The sequence below is a fragment of the Salvelinus fontinalis genome, chromosome 16, assembly GCF_029448725.1.
Source record: "Salvelinus fontinalis isolate EN_2023a chromosome 16, ASM2944872v1, whole genome shotgun sequence".
Lineage (NCBI taxonomy): Eukaryota > Metazoa > Chordata > Actinopteri > Salmoniformes > Salmonidae > Salvelinus > Salvelinus fontinalis.
The window spans coordinates 3176003-3196125 of NC_074680.1; positions in this window are offsets into that span (position 1 = coordinate 3176003).

The following is a 20123-nucleotide window of genomic DNA, read 5'->3' on the forward strand; positions in this document are numbered from 1 at the left end:
TGATATGCTCTGGATAACCCTGACTTTGGGCATTCGAAAGACATGGCTTCATGGTTCCCACCACAATTGCAACACTTTTATAACACATATGATATTTTCTATAACTTGGACATTTCGGCTTCTCCCTTCTGCAAACACTTTTGAAACATGACCAAAAGCATTACAATGATCGCATGTATCCCATTGGTCTTGGGGTAAATGCTCCGACTCTGTAGTTAATATACCCTAACTGCACTTGAGTAGGGAGACTCCATATCAAAAAACAAAAGAACAGATAGACTTAACTTTTTCTTCATTCACCACACAATTCATCCGACGTGCATCAATCACTCCAGGAATATGTTTTATCTCTTAAACATCTACTTCCTACGAGACTCCAGATATAACCCCCTTGAGGGGTGCCCTGTTCCTAAGAGACACACACGACACTTCAAACTTGTAAAATCGGGTGAGACGCAACACACGTTTATTCTGATCCTCAGAGACACACAAAAATCTAAACAAGCCCGTCTCTCGTGATCCTCACAACCTCCACTCTCGCCACCAATTTGGATATCTCAAATGGATTCCTCAAGATTGGTAATTCGATCAGCTGCTCCTGATTTACAAACCATACTCCTACAAGATACGAAGAGACATTCTCATCACTGTTATCTACTTCGCTGTTTCCTTTATTTTGGACAATATTCCAATTCTTCTTGATTCTACCACCATTAGATTCAGAATCCACTTCATCATCCGCTTCTGACAGCTTTCCAAAAAATCCTTCCTCGTTGTCCCACCTCTGATACACACATCAACAATCCATTAGGGCATTTGGAGAATGGTGTGATCCTCTGGAAAACAATTAGTTCTTCTTCTTCTTTAAAGTTTTAGACTAAACCTATTGTTGTATTGCCGCCACCTACTGTACAGGGTATTGAAACAAAAACAAAAATAAATAAATGTATATATATATATATATATATATATATATATATATATATATACACTGCTCAAAAAAATAAAGGGAACACTTAAACAACACAATGTAACTCCAAGTCAATCACACTTCTGTGAAATCAAACTGTCCACTTAGGAAGCAACACTGATTGACAATAAATTTCACATGCTGCTGTGCAAATGGAATAGAAAACAGGTGGAAATTATAGGCAATTAGCAAGACACCCCCAAAAAAGGAGTGATTCTGCAGGTGGTGATCACAGACCACTTCTCAGTTCCTATGCTTCCTGGCTGATGTTTTGGTCACTTTTGAATGCTGGCGGTGCTCTCACTCTAGTGGTAGCATGAGACGGAGTCTACAACCCACACAAGTGGCTCAGGTAGTGCAGTTCATCCAAGATGGCACATCAATGCGAGCTGTAGCAAAAAAGGTTTGCTGTGTCTGTCAGCGTAGTGTCCAGAGCATGGAGGCGCTACCAGGAGACAGGCCAGTACATCAGGAGACGTGGAGGAGGCCGTAGGAGGGCAACAACCCAGCAGCAGGACCGCTACCTCCGCCTTTGTGCAAGGAGGTGCACTGCCAGCGCCCTGCAAAATGACCTCCAGCAGGCCACAAATGTGCATGTGTCTGCTCAAACGGTCAGAAACAGACTCCATGAGGGTGGTATGAGGGCCCGACGTCCACAGGTGGGGGTTGTGCTTACAGCCCAACACCGTGCAGGACGTTTGGCATTTGCCAGAGAACACCAAGATTGGCAAATTCGCCACTGGCGCCCTGTGCTCTTCACAGATGAAAGCAGGTTCACACTGAGCACATGAGCACATGTGACAGACGTGACAGAGTCTGGAGACGCCGTGGAGAACGTTCTGCTGCCTGCAACATCCTCCAGCATGACCGGTTTGGCGATGGGTCAGTCATGGTGTGGGGTGGCAGTTCTTTGTGGGGCCGCACAGCCCTCCATGTGCTCGCCAGAGGTAGCCTGACTGCCAATAGGTACCGAGATGAGATCCTCAGACCCCTTGTGAGACCATATGCTGACACATGCACATTTGTGGCCTGCTGGAGGTCATTTTGCAGGGCTCTGGCAGTGCACCTCCTTGCACAAAGGCAGAGGTAGCGGTCCTGCTGCTGGGTTGTTGCCCTCCTACGGCCTCCTCCACGTCTCCTGATGTACTGGCCTGTCTCCTGGTAGCGCCTCCATGCTCTGGACACTACGCTGACAGACACAGCAAACCTTTTTTGCCACAGCTCGCATTGATGTGCCATCCTGGATGAACTGCACTACCTGAGCCACTTGTGTGGGTTGTAGACTCCGTCTCATGCTACCACTAGAGTGAGAGCACCGCCAGCATTCAAAAGTGACCAAAACATCAGCCAGGAACCATAGGAACTGAGAAGTGGTCTGTGATCACCACGTGCAGAATCACTCCTTTTTTGGGGGTGTCTTGCTAATTGCCTATAATTTCCACCTGTTTTCTATTCCATTTGCACAACAGCATGTGAAATTTATTGTCAATCAGTGTTGCTTCCTAAGTGGACAGTTTGATTTCACAGAAGTGTGATTGACTTGGAGTTACATTGTGTTGTTTAAGTGTTCCCTTTATTTTTTTGAGCAGTGTATATTCCATTGGGGGGGAGGGACCAAAGATAATACAAAATACAAAAGTCCACCTTTTTAACATGCAACATGTCAGGATCCCTCTGTTGACAAGGAACTACCATTACTTATTCAACTACACTCCTTTTTTCCGCTCTTCTCGCCTCCAGATAGGAGACATTCTGGACAGCTCTTATTCTTGCCACCTCCATCTCCTTCACCCTAACAGGACACTTCAGAAATTCAGATGCATGTTCACCACCACAATTGCAGCATTTAGGCTCAGCTGGCATGTAATACTCCTCTACATACACTTGACACATGACCAAATAATTGACATTTATCACACTGCATGGGTTTGAGCATCCAACCCAAATACACGTGAGAAGGGAGAGACTCTTCATTAAAAAAAACAATAGAATGGATGGACTGGGCTTCCACACTCCATCCACCATGCGAGTTAGTCGTTGTGCACCAACCACTTGATCCAATTCTTCACGTATATCCTATGAATTTATTTCTAGCGCCACCCCAGTGATAACACCCTGCTTTGAAGATCCACACACGACACATTCCAATCCAACATTTTGATGCGTAAAGCATAAAGGCGTAAAGCGTACTTCTGCTTCATAGAAACACAAAAAAACTAAAACCCATTTCTCGTTATTATCATCGATGCCACCTCATCCACAATCGGCCTTCTCATTCTCATCATCCCTCAATAACATCAAGCGAAGACTGCGGGTCAGCCTGATGAACCAAACTACTCAGTAATCTCCTCCATATAACCTAACTCTCACAGACACTCACAGACACTCACATGCAGACACACATTTAAACAAAACAAATATATATATTTTTCTCGTGATTACTGATAAATTAATTTGTACATTTATAATTAGTAGGTTTTATTATCTTTTTTATTTTTGTATTGTATATATATTTTTTTTTGGTGTGGTTTGAAGCCCAAGCGCTTGTATGAAAAAAATTATTCAACATCCTGTCGCTCTTCTGCAGTAAATCTGTCTCTCCCGAAAACTTCTCTGCTGCTGCCACTACCAAATTAATATTCTGGGATTTACATTCCATCTGTACAGTACAGTTAATAACCATAGCAATGACTGCTAAGAGACCAACCTTACTAAAGCACAAACTGTTGAAAGAGAGACATGTTATACACGCCTTTCCATCCACAGTTTTTCTGAGAGTAAAGTCATGTCATATAAAAAATATCACGAAGGCTGTGATGGAAACAGGAAGTTTGGTTGTAATTTTATAAATGCTGGAAGATAATTTGTGTAGACATAGTGGGATCGTTTTGTGTACTATGTGGGAATGGCGGTGAAAACGCCTTCATGAGCAAATATTGATATAATAACCATCATATCGAAGGACATTTTGAGTCACACGATGATATGGTGTGGTCCTTCTACTTCGACTCAGTAAAGCATGCAGTTGATTAGGCTACAGATTAAATAATGTATGATAAACTTCACAGGGTGGTGAAAGTGTACGGTGATGAGCTTCATGCTGCTTTCCAATGAATATTGAGGGTCTTATTCTCATGACATGATCATCGATGCTTGATTTCCATTTGACAAATACAAATATTCTCTCTCTTATCCATAATAATCTGGTCTATTTTGATCACAGATCATGACAAAGCCTGAGCATTTCAGCTATATTTCTTATTGATTTAGCTCTACAGACTTTACTGACTTTATTGTCCCCATGGGGATTTTTTTTTGCAGTGTCATGTACATGTTTAAAGTGGCGTTTAAATACAAAACAAATTGACAATACAACTTTCATAAACAGTTACATACAAATAAAAAGAGACTAGCCTGCTGGCCTTGGGTCGATAGTAACATTAGCCCAAGCTATTTAGGAGGGATATCACACCTGCCACAAATTATTGTCTAGTTCTGTTTTTCCTGCCGAGGGGTGCCCAATACCTGCGCCCAGAGGGGAGTAGTTCAAAGTCCGGGTACAGTGGGTGGCTTGGGTCTAAAATTATTTTGTGAGCCTTGTGGAGGGCCCTTACTTAAAGATCTCATCCAGGCCTGTCTTTTTGACTCCAAGTACCTTGCTTGCTGTGGTGATAACCCTTCTCAGCATATTTCTCTGGCTGACAGTGGCATTGCCTAACCAACAAACAATACAAAAAGTAAAAATACTCTCAATTATAGATTTGTAAAACAGAGTCACTGTAGTAGAATTAACATTAAAAGATCCCAGATTTTTGAGAAAGTGCAGTCTCTGTTGACTCTTTTTGTAGATCAGGTCTGTACATTTACTCCACTAAAGCTTAGAGGACACCCAGATATACAATCGCTACGTTCTGACCACTGATAGATGTTGCAGAGGTAGGTGTTGTACGCTTCCTGAAGTCTACGCACATCTCTTTGGTCTTCTTGGTATTGAGGACCAAGTGTGATTGGTCACACCACTCTACAGAGTCATTTAGGACCCGGGCCATGGCGTTCCTCGTTGTCATGCAACAGGCTGATCAAGACAGTGTCATCAGCGAACGTAACGAGGTGTCTGTCAGGATAGAATCTAATACAACTATTAAGAGTGCAAGATGTACAGGAGTGGGGACAACACACATCCCTGAGGAGAGCCTGTGTTGGTGTTGCAAATGTCCGACACGTGGACCTATATTTAATCTGGATTTGACAAACAATAGGCTTCTCCCCGTGCCATATGTGTTCCCAATTAGGCTAAATGTAGTCCTAATAATACATTTTGAATGTTTTCCTATTCATTTGCATAGGCTAACCGTTGTGATGAATGATATTTCCTATCTTCTGCTTTTTATGAATAAACAGGCATCTGTAAAAAATAATAATTGTTTTCGATGCTCCTCATGGCCCTTTGATTTTTCATTTGTTTTCCATAAATGACTACTGCTTTATACCTGACAACGTTAAGGTTATGCCTAGGCCTATTCCTTTTAAATATTAGGTTGTCTATTGATAGGAAGGGTATGGGTGTGTGGCGAAGACGCACTAAAGGCATGTATCTGTCTCCCGACAAATCGTGCACATTTATTGTGTCGTTGTGAATTGTTTTGGCTACCTTAATGTTGATTCATTCCCGGTTACATATACAATATCACCAACAGTAAATGTCAGCGTTGATCCCTGTTTTTTTTTAATAAACTACAATGTTAAATTACGCTAGGCTAATTTCTGTTAATGCAATTCAAACTGCTACACTTGATCAACACGTTTTGATTTATTTCATGCCATTTACGAGTTGTCAATTTCTTCATTGTCTTTTGTTTTGCATGCGAGTATGTGTCTGTTTTCTATGTCCTGTCAATATTGAGTGATCCCGAATGCCTCAGTACACAAGTATAGACTACTTTACCTGCTTGCAAATGTGTGCTAAAAGTTTCATACTATTTCTGATTATCTTAAAAGATCCATTAAAGGAATTATTGTAAGTGACTAGGTCATTGTATGCAACTGTTAACTGTTATATCATAGATGTAAGTCAGTGGAAATTGTTAATGTATCGCTTAACTTTTATATTTTGATGTCATTTAAAATGGTGACTTTTTCAGGCATTACATGTAAGATAATGTCTTGATAAGAGGCTGCATTGCCAATTGGGTTAACGTCTTCACTAAGTGATCAGGAGATGGTGACTCTGATGGAATGGAAATTGAAGGGTCAGACAAGATCGTGGTGTTGTCCGACAACAAAGATTCTCAAGTGAAGTTTTTGGTGGGACATTTTTCATAGTTGTTTATTTTATAGAATTACTTTGAATTCCTCTTATATCCAATGGAATGAAAAACAATGACACCACTGACTCATTTCGCATTAATTATTTAATTTCACTGTTCTATAGGCTCTTGAAGAATGCTGGTCTTACGAGGGTGAGTGCAATGTTACATTTCACAACAAAAGTGGTATGTAGACTGAGGAAGCAAGAAGAGTTTCCTCCCCTCAACCATTTCAGGTAAAGTACATAAAGATATTTGGTTTCACTACGAAAAAGTACTTGACATCAAATGTATTAATGTGGAATTTTCTAAATGCATATAGGACATCGTAACATTCGCTGGAGCCTACGACATGGTTTTGGAAACCTTGTCTTGATTAATCCATGTCATCTGCCACTGATAAGTGCCCAGGCAGGAACGGTGGAGGACAGCCTAATTGTTGCAGATGTGGTTTTGTACATTCTTTGGTTGGCTGAGGATCAGGTGGAGGTGAGTACTTTTTTAACTCAGACAGATTCAACAATGACATAAGTAGTGGGGCTCCTTAATGCCTATGACTAACATAGATCAGTGGTTCTCAAACCTCGGGGATCCCTAGCCGTTACATGCGTTTGATATATACCCGAGATGGCACAACTGATTCAACTTGTCAACGTATCGTCAAGAACTTCACTAGTTGAGTTTGGTGAGCTATTTCAGGGCTACTACTACTTTTTTAAACATATGGGGTCACATATGGGGTCACAGAACAGAGTTTTGAGAACCAGTGACATCGGGCACTTATGGCAGACATTACATTGATTCTTGTTTTTCAGGAAACTACTGCCCCAACAAATCCCAGCTGGCTCTCCATCCACAGATGAAGTGTTTGATATTCACAAATTGTGAACAATCAACTCTTTTGGGTTAATGTTGGCTTTTGTTATTTTACAGAATTTATCTGGAGACTGTGCTCTCCTGGCTGGCTGCAAAAGTGTATCAAGAACAGACCATTAGTCAATATGGTAAATGTTTGTCCACTTCTAGAGCCTTTAAGAGGCTGCACTTCGCCGCTTCCCGCAAGCTAAACATCGTTTGTAGATCGGGAAATGTACAGGGAGGGAGCCTTTGACGGTGGCCCACTTCGAGAGTTTGCCTGCCTTCTAAGTTTGATCAGAAATAGCTGCTTGTGTTCAAACACATTGTTGAGAGGAACAACTTAAATGCCTATTTTGCTTCTAAACCTACTAATCAGTTTGGTATAAAATCTAGTCCATCCATTGGTGGCTTTGTCTTAAACAATGTTTTATGTAAATGTTGTACCAAAGCTATGGTACACTTCAGAATGGGCATTAAATGGCAGTTATGCTGACGCTAAAGCCTCATAGCTATGGCAACTCTAGATGCCAATCATTCAAAGTAAAGCATGCACATCCTCTCAATGTTTATTCTTTATGGTGAGATATACATACATACAGTACCAGTCAAAAGTTTGGACACCTACTCATTCAAGGGTTTCTATATTTTTACTATTTTCTACATTGTAGAATAGTGAAGGCATCAACTATGAAATAACACCTATGGAATCATGTAGTATATTTTTAAATTCTTCAAAGGAGCCACCCTTTGCCTTGATGATAGCTTTAGACAGTCTTGGCATTCTGTCAACCAGCTTCACCTGGAATTCTTTTCCAACAATCTTGGAGTTCCCACATATGCGACCCGTTTCAGGACACTAGGCGTATGTCGCGGGTCACTAATTCACAGGAAAGGCGTTTGAACGTAAACTTTTTTTTAAATTAAAATGCGTTTTTTTAACTTACATTTTCTTACACCGTTTTGTCAGCCATCTTTGCTGAAGAAAGTCACCAGCGACGGATGGCTCGCATCAAATGCGTCATTGGAACCACTCGACATGATTGTTCATATGAAAACCTTGGGACCCAATTGCGTAATGAGTGCTCTAACTCATTTTCACATATTGCTACCAACCTTATTATGATGACAAAATTAAACATTTGTAGACAAAAAATATTGTTGTTATATATGTTTTGTGTTATGTAAATCTGTAAATTATAGGAATGAGTGGTTTTGGGTGGATATTTATTTATTTATTTATTTAAGAGACAACTTTTTAACAGTGTTCCCCAATCAAGCACTTGGAGAGAACATTCGCTAAGTGAGTTGATAGACCATGTGCCGATATTTATAGAATCAAAAGAAAAGCAGCGCTGCTCTTAGATCAGCTTTCTCCATTCAAATGCACATAATTATTCCACAACACTTGACGACGGATCAGCTCCTAGAGAGATATTACTAAAGCCTAAAGCCACTTTCTACCACTCTAAATTCCAAGCATCTGCCTCTAACCCTAGGAAGCTCTTTGCCACCTTCTCCTCCCTCCTGAATCCTCCTCCCCCTCCCCCCCCCCCTCCCTCTCTGCGGATGACTTCGTCAACCATTTTGAAAAGAAGGTTGACGACATCCGATCCTCGTTTGCTAAGTCAAACGACACCGCTGGTTCTGCTCACACTGCCCTACCCTGTGCTTTGACCTCTTTCTCCCCTCTCTCTCCAGATGAAATCTCGCGTCTTGTGACGGCCGGCCGCCCAACAACCTGCCCGCTTGACCCTATCCCCTCCTCTCTTCTCCAGACCATTTCCGGAGACCTTCTCCCTTACCTCACCTCGCTCATCAACTCATCCTTGACCGCTGGCTACGTCCGTTCCGTCTTCAAGAGAGCGAGAGTTGCACCCCTTCTGAAAAAAACTACACTCGATCCCTCCGATGTCAACAACTACAGACCAGTATCCCTTCTTTCTTTTCTCTCCAAAACTCTTGAACGTGCCGTCCTTGGCCAGCTCTCCTGCTATCTCTCTCAGAATGACCTTCTTGATCCAAATCAGTCAGGTTTCAAGACTAGTCATTCAACTGAGACTGCTCTTCTCTGTGTCACGGAGGCGCTCCGCACTGCTAAAGCTAACTCTCTCTCCTCTGCTCTCATCCTTCTAGACCTATCGGCTGCCTTTGATACTGTGAACCATCAGATCCTCCTCTCCACCCTCTCCGAGTTGGGCATCTCCGGCGCGGCCCACGCTTGGATTGCGTCCTACCTGACAGGTTGCTCCTACCAGGTGGCGTGGCGAGAATCTGTCTCCGCACCACGTGCTCTCACCACTGGTGTCCACCAGGGCTCTGTTCTAGGCCCTCTCCTATTCTCGCTATACACCAAGTCACTTGGCTCTGTCATATCCTCACATGGTCTCTCCTATCATTGCTATGCAGACGACACACAATTAATCTTCTCCTTTCCCCTTTCTGATAACCAGGTGGCGAATCGCATCTCTGCATGTCTGGCAGACATATCAGTGTGGATGACGGATCACCACCTCAAGCTGAACCTCGGCAAGACGGAGCTGCTCTTCCTCCCGGGGAAGGACTGCCCGTTCCATGATCTCGCCATCACGGTTGACAACTCCATTGTGTCCTCCTCCCAGAGCGCTAAGAACTTTGGCGTGATCCTGGACAAAACCCTGTCATTCTCAACTAACATCAAGGTGGTGACCCGTTCCTGTAGGTTCATGCTCTACAACATTCGCAGAGTACGACCCTGCCTCACACAGGAAGCGGCGCAGGTCCTAATCCAGGCACTTGTCATCTCCCGTCTGGATTACTGCAACTCGCTGTTGGCTGGGCTCCCTGCCTGTGCCATTAAACCCCTACAACTCATCCAGAACACCGCAGCCCGTCTGGTGTTCAACCTTCCCAAGTTCTCTCACGTCACCCCGCTCCTCCGCTCTGTCCACTGGCTTCCAGTTGAAGCTCGCATCCGCTACAAGACCATGGTGCTTGCCTACGGAGCTGTGAGGGGAACGGCACCTCCGTACCTTCAGGCTCTGATCAGGCCCTACACCCAAACAAGGGCACTGCGTTCATCCACCTCTGGCCTGCTCGCCTCCCTACCTCTGAGGAAGTACAGTTCCCGCTCAGCCCAGTCAAAACTGTTCGCTGCTCTGGCACCCCAATGGTGGAACAAACTCCCTCACGACGCCAGGACAGAGGAGTCAATCACCACCTTCCGGAGACACCTGAAACCCCACCTCTTTAAGGAATAGAATAGGATAAAGTAATCCTTCTAACCCCCCCCCCCCCCTTAAAAGAGTTAGATGCACTATTGTAAAGTGGTTGTTCCACTGGATATCATAAGGTGAATGCACCAATTTGTAAATCGCTCTGGATAAGAGCGTCTGCTAAATGACTTAAATGTAAAATGTAAATATTACGACCTATGGCTGCAAATAGGCTATTGAGGAGGCTTATTATGCTTACCCAATAATAATGCTGTAAATCACAGATTGGGCACATCATTGCGCACATGTTGTCACACATTAAGGTAAAAAATACAGACAGTGGCCTAGTCGCAAAATATAACTAAATTCATTGAACATGAAATTGATTTCAATATGATTCAAATAGCCTATATACTGTAGTCTCCTGTAGCCTGTTTAACTTTCATTGCAGTCATCTTGGTTTTCATTTGAAGCATCATTTTATCCTTTGGTAACTTTTTATTTGTAGTCACCTTCGTTCTGAAGTTATCGGCCGTCAGACATATAGCCAAAACATCTTTATTCTATGTTAAGCAGAGATTTTATGTTGATCTCTGAAGGGCAAAAGAGCATTTTACGATGCACTTTGGCTAATGCACTTTGGCTGCTCTACGAGTGGTCTGGATCACCTGTAGATGTGTGAAGGTTTTTAAGAGTCACGTTACTAACGAAGACTCTGGGAAATACCTCAGCTACCAAAGAAACAGAATTTAAATTCAAGAAACTTGAGAATTTAAATTCATTGAGGCCATTTGAAAAATCAGCAATAGGTTGGACATTCCATATTCAAAACAGTTAACACTAGTAAATTGACAGCAAAAATCATGCCTGAAGTGACATTTTACTGAATGTTCTAACAATGACAGTATCGCTACGAAGCCTCTGGGAAACGAGGCCCTCAACAATTATATTGTGGGTCGGGAACATTTTAAATCAAGATAATATATGTTTTACAAACCCCTGGAGCTTGTTGTGTTGTGTTGCGAATAACATTCTGTGAGAGGTGAGGCAGATATAGGTTACCAGCCACGCACGCAGTAGATCAGAGAACTTTCCATTGTTTATGTGGTGCTGAAACGTATGTTACATTCCCCCATGTGAGAATATGTTGCCAAGTGTACTTTCCCTGGCTAGCCTAGCTCATGTGAAAGTGGCTAACATAGGCCTAACCGGAAAAATAAAAAACAACTTATGAATTAGATCTCACCATTGTGGAAACAGGTGCTGTGCGAGTGAAAGGTATTTGTTTACCATAGGCTAATTCAGTTTATTATCAGTTAATTATTACATTAATTCAATAATTGCTTCTAGGAATTGTTCATTTAAGTTTCAATTAAAATATTTGATTATCTGAACCATATTTAATGTAAAGGTCTTGTTATGTTGGCTATAGGCTTTCATTAGGTAAGAAGGCTAATTAGAATGCCCTTTTTTTCAGGTCGATTTTAGTTGTCAATGTGCTGCATCTCATTGTAAAAGTAAAAAGATGTTCTGAATACATGGCATGGTTTCCTTTTATCCAAATGTTCAATAGACATGCAGACAAAGTAATTCATGCAGGGAGGGGAATAATAAATAGCCTACTGATCTGGAGGCATAAAAAAAACGTAAATAAATATATGATATTTGGCGGCTTTCGGAACAATTCTATGCGGGTGGGTCGGGTTGCGGAGAAAAATCATTCCCTATGTTGGATATCGGGTGGGGCTTGGAATTGATGTGGCCTGACCGGTGCAATTGTTGAGCAATACAATGTGCATGACAATAGATGGAGGATTTTTTATATAACAACATTTTCAATTCTACAAACCCAAGACTTGGCAGTAGGTATAGGAGAGTTTTGTCATGTAATACTGGCATGTTAGGAAAGTATCACACAGGTGATACAGCTGCAAGTAAGAAGTAGAATATCCCCAATTTGTTACATTTGCGCCTGCCACGCCCTCTACTGCTCACCCTGTGTCTCCCTAACCTGCCGCCACTCCCCCAGTGCTCTCTCTATTTTCCTCTGTGTGTGTGGTTGTGTGGGCGGAGACAGGTGTGCTGGAGGCAGAGCAGATCCCCACCAGCTGCAACCTGTTCCATAATCAAGACCTCTATAAATACTCGGCCCTGCCACTTCCACACTGCCAGATCGTAATCTCTGCTCAGTCAGTCTGCGATATTTTTAGCCGTTAGTTCCTGCTTAGATCCCGTTTTCCCTTGCCTGATGCTGTTTTCCTCACCGCTACAGTTCAGCACGCTCTGACTCTGGTCCCTGTCTCCAGTCCCACGTCTCGTCAGTCCTGCTACTCTGACCTGGGCACCCACTCCACTGCTTCCTTGGATTCCTCTCCGGACCTGCTTACCCAGTCCTAACTCCCCTCGCTCCAGTTCCAGCCTCCACACCTGGCTTCCTGCAACCCGCCTGAGATTCCCCTGGCCTGCGCCCCATCTTCCCCCTGTTTCAATAAATACCTTGGTTACCTCATCCACGTCTCCTTGTCTGAGTCTGCTCTTGGGTTCACCTGCTCCGCATGACAGTACGATCTGACCAAGATATGAACCCAGCAGACTCAGAGCCTCTCCACCAAACCCTCGCCAGCCAAGGCGCCCAGCTTGAGCAACATGACCAAGCCCTGAAAACCCTTCTGGAGCACGTCAAGTTTTCACAGAGCGTTTTGGACCTGCAGGGCCAAACCTTATCCCAAAGCTCGCAACCAGCCCCGAGTCCCTCTCCTCTGCCCCGTAAGCCATTTGTTCTGGCCCCCGAGCGTTATGATGGCAACCTCGGAGCTTGCAAGGCCTTTTTGGTAAAATGTTCACTTGTATACGAGCAACAGCCCTACGCTTATGCTAGCGAATGAGTCAAGATTTCCTTCCTGATCGGCAGCCTTGTGGAGCAGCACTTTCCTGGGCCATGGCGGTATGGGAGAGACAGTTCCCCATCTGCTCCTCCTTCTCCAGCTTCAGAGAGAAGATGAGGAGAGTCTCCGACCATCCTGTCTGCTTTAGGGAAGACACTAAGCGACTCCTGTCCCTCCATCAAGGCTCCCATAGTGTCGCTGAGATGGCGATCGAGTTTCACACCCTCGCCACTGAGAGCGGCTGGAATGAGGAGGCCCTTCAGGGAGCATTTCAGCATGCTCTCACTGAGACCATCAAGGAGGAGTTGGTGTCCAGGGGTGAGCCTGATGGACTCGAGGAGCTCATCTCCCTCGCCATCCGCATTGGCAACAATCTCCGTGAGTGTCGGAAGGAGAGGGAAGGTAGTGTTCAATCAATCAATTTTATTTTATATAGCCCTTCGTACATCAGATAATATCTCGAAGTGCTGTACAGAAACCCAGCCTAAAACCCCAAACAGCTAGAATGCAGGTGTAGAAGCACGGTGGCTAGGAAAAACTCCCTAGAAAGGCCAAAACCTAGGAAGAAACCTAGAGAGGAACCAGGCTATGAGGGGTGGCCAGTCCTCTTCTGGCTGTACCGGATGGAGATTATAACAGAACTATGCCAAGATGTTCAAAAATGTTCATAAGTGACAAGCATGGTCAAATAATAATCATGAATAATTTTCAGTTGGCTTTTCATAGCTGATCATTAAGAGTTGAAAAACAACAGGTCTGGGACAGGTGGCGGTTCCATAACCGCAGGCAGAACAGCTGAAACTGGAATAGCAGCAAGGCCAGGCGGACTGGGGACAGCAAGGAGTCACCACGGGCGGCAGTCCCGACGCATGGTCCTAGGGCCCAGGTCCTCCGAGAGCAAGAAAGAGAGAAGGACAAAATTAGAGAGAGCCAAGATTTTCAAAATGTTCATAAATGACAAGCATGGTCAAATAATAATCAGGAATAAATCTCAGTTGGCTTTCATAGCCGATAGCCGGTTGCATGCCCCATCACTACATCTGCTTCTTTGCTTGGTCCTCCTCCAACTGCTTCCCTTCCCAAGTCTCTTCCAGGGAACCTGCGGCTCGGCCGGGCCTATCTCTCACCTATGGAGAGGCAACGGCGAATCAGCAATGGGAGCTGCCTATACTGTGCCCAGGTTGGTCACTTCGTCTCCACTTGTTCTCTGCGGACAGCTAAAGGAGGTAGCTTGGCAGTTGTGGGGGATATACTGTTGACCCAAATCGCCGGCCCATCTCCACCAGACCCTTGCTAGATGGCAACCTTGTATGGCAGAGCCAGGCTTTTCCTCTGCCTGCACTCATCGACTCGGGTGCCGACGAGAGTTTCCTGGACCGAGGTGTTGTTATCCAGTTGGGCCTGGACACTGTTCCACTCGATTCACCCCTCGATGCCAACGCTCTCAATGGACAGCTCCCCACCCGTGTCTGCGAGAACTGTCCCTGTCATCCTTCGTCTCTCTGGGATTCACCAGGAAAGAATCAGTCTCCACATAATCAACTGCCCTCACTCTCCCCTGGTTCTAGGCCATCCTTGGTTTAAGCTGCACAATCCACAGATCGACTGGACCACCGGAAAAGGTAACCACTTGGAGTACATTCTGTCACTCAAATTGTCTTCGTTCTGCACTTGCCCCTGCCTTGTCTGTGTCCCAGTCCATTCCAGAACCTCCGGACCTGTCATCAGTTCCTCTCGAGTATCACGATCCAGCTCCTGTGTTCAGCAAGCAACACGCCCTGTCGCTGTCGCCTCATCGGCCGTACGACTGCGCCATTGACCTCCAGCCTGGAGCTCCTCTCCCCTGTAGCCGGTTGTATAACCTCTCTCACCCCGAGAAGGAGGCTATGGAGGGGTACATCCATGATTCCCTGGCTGCAGGACATGTCAGCCCTTCTTCTCCGTTAGGTGCTGGTTTTTTCTTTGTAAAGGAAAAGGATGGATTGCTGAGGCCATGCATAGACTTCCGTGGGCTGAATAACATCACTGTGAAGAACAAGTACCCCTTGCCACTCATCAGTTTTGCTTTTGCCCCTCTCCATGGTGCCACGGTGTTCACCAAGCTCGACCTCCGGAATGCCTACCATTTGGTCCGCATCAGAGAGGGGGACGAGTGGAAAACGGCGTTCAACACACCACTTGGACACTTTGAGTACTTGGGCAGGCATTTTGGTCTCGCTAACGCCCCTGCTGTTTTCAGGAGCCTAGTCAACGATGTACAGAGGGATGTGATTGGACACTTCGTTTTTGTCTATGTCAATGATTTTCAGATTTTTTTGAAGGACTCTGAGGCTCACCAGTAACACGTTCTCAAACAACTGTTGGAGTATAAGCTTTTTGTTAAAGCTGAAAAATGTGAGTTCCATGCTTCCTCTGTGTCTTTCCTGGGTTACATTATTGCACAGGGACGGTTATGTATGGATCCCGCCAAGGTCAGGGCAGTCACTGTGGCCTGCGCCCTCAAACCTGAAGCAGCTACAGCGTTTCCTGGGGTTTGCACATTTTTAGGCGTTTACAACCATCTGGCAGCACCTCTCACCTCCACCTCCGTTCCACTGGACTCCTGAAGCAGAGGCAGGGATCCTGGAACTCAAGCGTCGCTCCAGTCCTCACTCAGCCAGACCCAGAATTCCAGTTCATCGTGGAGGTGGATGCCTCTGACACCGGGGTAGGTGCTGTTCTGTCCCAATGTTCCCCCTCTGATCAGAAGCGCCGGGAACCGGGAACTCCTGGCAGGGAAGCTAGCTCTTGAGGAATGGCGTCACTGGCTGGAGGGTTCTATTCTCCCCTTCATCATGTGGACGGAACACAAAAACCTGTCCCGCGTCTGAATTCCCAGCAAGCCAGGTGGGCATTGCTCTTCGGGAGCTTTAACTTCACACTTACCCCAGTTCTAGGAATACCAAGCCTGACGTCCTCTCCCGCCAGTGCACCGCCGACAACACTGGTTCCGAGCCTGAAGCCATTGTGCCATCCATCTGCATCGTTTCCGCCGTCTCCTGGGAGATCGAGTCCCGCATTCGCCAGGCTCAGCAGAACCAGCCTGACACCGGTAATGGTCCTAGAAATGCTCTGTTTGTTCCAGATTCAGTTCGCTCTGATGTTCTTCAGTGGGCCCATTCTAGTCACCTCACCTGTCACCCGGGTATGAACTGGACCCTCATCTTCCTGCGCCAGCGCTTTTGGTGGACTACCATGGAGAGAGATGTCCGGGAGTTTGTCTCAGCCTGCTCGGTCTGTGCCCAGAATAAGACCTCCACTAAACCCACGTCCGGCCTGTTTCGCCCTCTTCCCATACCAAGTCGCCCCTGGTCACACATAGCTCTGGACTTCGTCACTGGTCTCCCCCCATCCAACAGTAACTAAGTCATCCTCACCATAATTTACAGATTTTCCAAAGCGGCCCACTTTATTCCCCTCTCCAAGCTTCCATCCTCCTTTGAGACTGCGGACCTGCTGGTGTCCCATGTGTTTCGTCTGCATGGCATTCCTACTGACATCGTTTCTGATAGGGGACCCCAGTTCACATCCCAAGTATGGAGATCCTCCTGTTCAGCACTGGGTATCAATGTCAGTCTTTCATCTGGATATCACCCCCAGACCAACTGCCAGACCGAACAGGACAACCAGGAGATGGAGACTGTCCTATGCTGCGCGACTTCGGCAAACCCTCCTGGAGTGTTTAGTTAGCCTGGGTGTAATATGCCCACAACACCCTCACCAACGCCACGTCAGGTATGTCACCCTTCAAGTGTGCTCTGGGTCATAAACCTCCCTTATTCCACATCCAAGAGGTTGAGGTGGCTGTTCCCTCGGTCCATGGTCATATGCGCCGTTGTCATCACACCTGGAGGAAGGCCCGGGCTGCCCCTCTTCGTGACTCCGTCAGGACACAGTCCTAAGCCAACCGTCGCCGTGCCTCAGCCCCAGTCTACACTCCAGGCCAGAAGGTATGGCTCCCATTGAAGGACCCTACATTGAAGGTGGCTTCTAAGAAACTTTCCCCCGATTCATTGGTCCCTTTGAAATTGATCGTATCATTAATCCCTCTGCTGTGCACTTGAAACTCCCAGCCTCTCTCAAGAACCACCCTACCTTCCATGTACAGTGCCTTGCAAAAGTATTAATCTCCCTTGGTGTTTTTCCATTTTTGTTGCATTACAACCTGTAATTTATATGGATTTTTATTTGGATTTCATGTAATGGACATACACAAAATAGTCCAAATTGGTAAAGTGAAATGAAAAAAATTACTTGTTAAAAAAAGAAAAAAGTTAAACGGAAAAGTGGTAAATGCATATGTATTCACGCCCTTTGCTATGAAGCCCCTAAATAAGATCTGGTGCAACCAATTACCTTCAGAAGTCACATAATAAAGTCCACCTGTGTGCAATCTAAGTGTCACATGATCTACCACATTATCTCAGTATATATACACCTGTTCTGAAAGGCCCCAGAGTCTGCAACACCACTAAGCAAGCGGCACCATGAAGACCAAGGAGCTCTCCAAACAGGTCAGGGACAAAGTTGTGGAGAAGTACAGATCAGGGTTGGGTTATAAAAAAGATCAGAAACTTTGAACATCCCACGGAGCCTAATTAAATCCATGATTAAAAAATGGAAAGAATATGGCACCACAAACCTGCCAAGAGAGGGCCACCCACCAAAACTCATGGACCAGGCAAGGCGGGCATTAATCAGACCGGCAACAAAGAGACCAAAGATTGCCCTGAAGGAGCTGCAAAGCTCCTCAGCGGAGATTGGAGTATCTGTCCATAGGACCACTTTAAGCCGTACACTCCACAGAGCTGGGCTTTACGGAGGAGTGACAGAAAAAAAGCCATTGCTTAAAGAAAAAAATAAGCAAACACATTTGGTGTTTGCCAAAAGGCATGTGGTAGACTCCCCAAACAAATGGAAGAAGGTACTCTGGTCAGATGATACTAAAATGTAGCATTTTGGACATCAAGGAAAACGCTATGTCTGGCACAAACCCAACACCTCTCATCACCCCGAGAACACCATCCCCACAGTGAAGCATGGTGGTGGCAGCATCATGCTGTGGGGATGTTTTTCATCGACAGGGACTGGGAAACTGGTCAGAATTGAAGGAATGATGGATGACGCTAAATACAGGGAAATTCTTGAGGGAAACCTGTTTCAGTCTTCCAGAGATTTGAGACTGGGATGGAGGTTCACCTTCCAGCAGGACAATGACCCTAAGCATACTGCTGAAGCAACACTCGAGTGGTTTAAGGGGAAACATTTAAATGTCTTGGAATGGCCTAGTCAAAGCCCACACCTCAATCCAATTGAGAATCTGTGTTATGACTTAAAGATTGCTGTACACCAGCGGAACCCATCCAACTTGAAGGAGCTGGAGCAGTTTTGCCTTGAAGAATGGGCAAAAATCCCAGTGGCTAGATGTGCCAAGCTTATAGAGACATACCCCAAGGGACTTGCATCTGTAATTGCTGCAAAAGGTGACTTTACAAAGTATTGACTTTGGGGGGGGGTGAATCATTATGCACGCTCAAGTTTTTTTTTTTTGTCTTATTTCTTGTTTGTTTCACAAAAAAAACTATTTTGCATCTTCAAAGTGGTAGGCATGTTGTGTAAATCAAATGATACAAACCCCCCAAAAATCTATTTTATTTCCAGGTTGTAAGGCCACAAAATAGAAAAAATGCCAAGGGGGTTGAATACTTTTGCAAGCCACTGCATCCCTCATCAAACCTGTCAGTTCCAATCCCGTCTCCTCCTGCAGCAACTCCTCCACCCCCTCAGCTCATCCTGCCTATACCGTCTGGCAGCTTTTGGACGTGCGCCGTCAGGGCCGTGGCTGCCAGTACCTGGACCCCTCCCTCTTACGTGCTTTCTATAATCCTCACACCCAGATAAGCCTGGTGGCTCCCGTAGTGGGGGGGGGGTACTGTTACATCTGCACCTGCCATACCCTCTGCTGCTCATCCTGTGTCTCCCTAACCTGCCGCCACTCCCCGACTCCCCCTTTGTGTGTGTGTGTGTGATTGTGTGGACGGAGACAAGTGTGCTGGAGCCAGAGCAGATCCCCACCAGCTGCAACCTGTTCCATAATCAAGACCTCTACAAATACTCATCCCTGCCACTTCCACGCTTCCAGATCGTAGTCCTTTTAGCCTTTAGTTCATGCTTAGATCCTGTTTTCGTGTTATGCCTGTCCACCTTGCCTGACGTTGTTTTCCTCTCCACTACAGATCTGCCCGCTCTGACTCTGGTCCCCGTCTCCAGTCCCACGTCTTGTCAGTCCTGCTACTCTGTCCTGGAACCCCCCCCCCCCGAACATTCAAAACAAAAATGGGAAGGTTTTAGACAACAATGTAACAAAGTGACAATAACCTTACAAGACAACAGATAAGAATATAAATGCAATAAAACATACGTTTTATTTTAAATGAGACATTGGATCATATCATTACATGAGTATTATACAGAGATGCAATCAATATGAGGGGAGGTTCTCCATACAATCAAAAGGTTGCCAAATTCTGTAAAATGTCTAACTTATTCAAACTTATTCAAATAACCCTCAGCCAGTTGCAATGTGGCTATCTGATTTCCATTTCTTGGGAATCTCTAGCAATATTTATGTTAGCTTTATAGTGTGGCTTTGGGTCTAAAGGGAATGCAACCCCATGAATTGAGGATATGTTATCGCATACCCCCTGCCAGAAACGGTGTAGTTTCGAACACTGCCAAGTGGAATGGAGTAATGTTCCTTCATCTGAGCCACATCTAAAACATAGGGAGGAGAAATCAGGGTTGAACTGGTTGCATCTTGTTGGGGTGATATAGAACTAATGGATGAAATTAAACTGCCTCTGGAGACCAATGT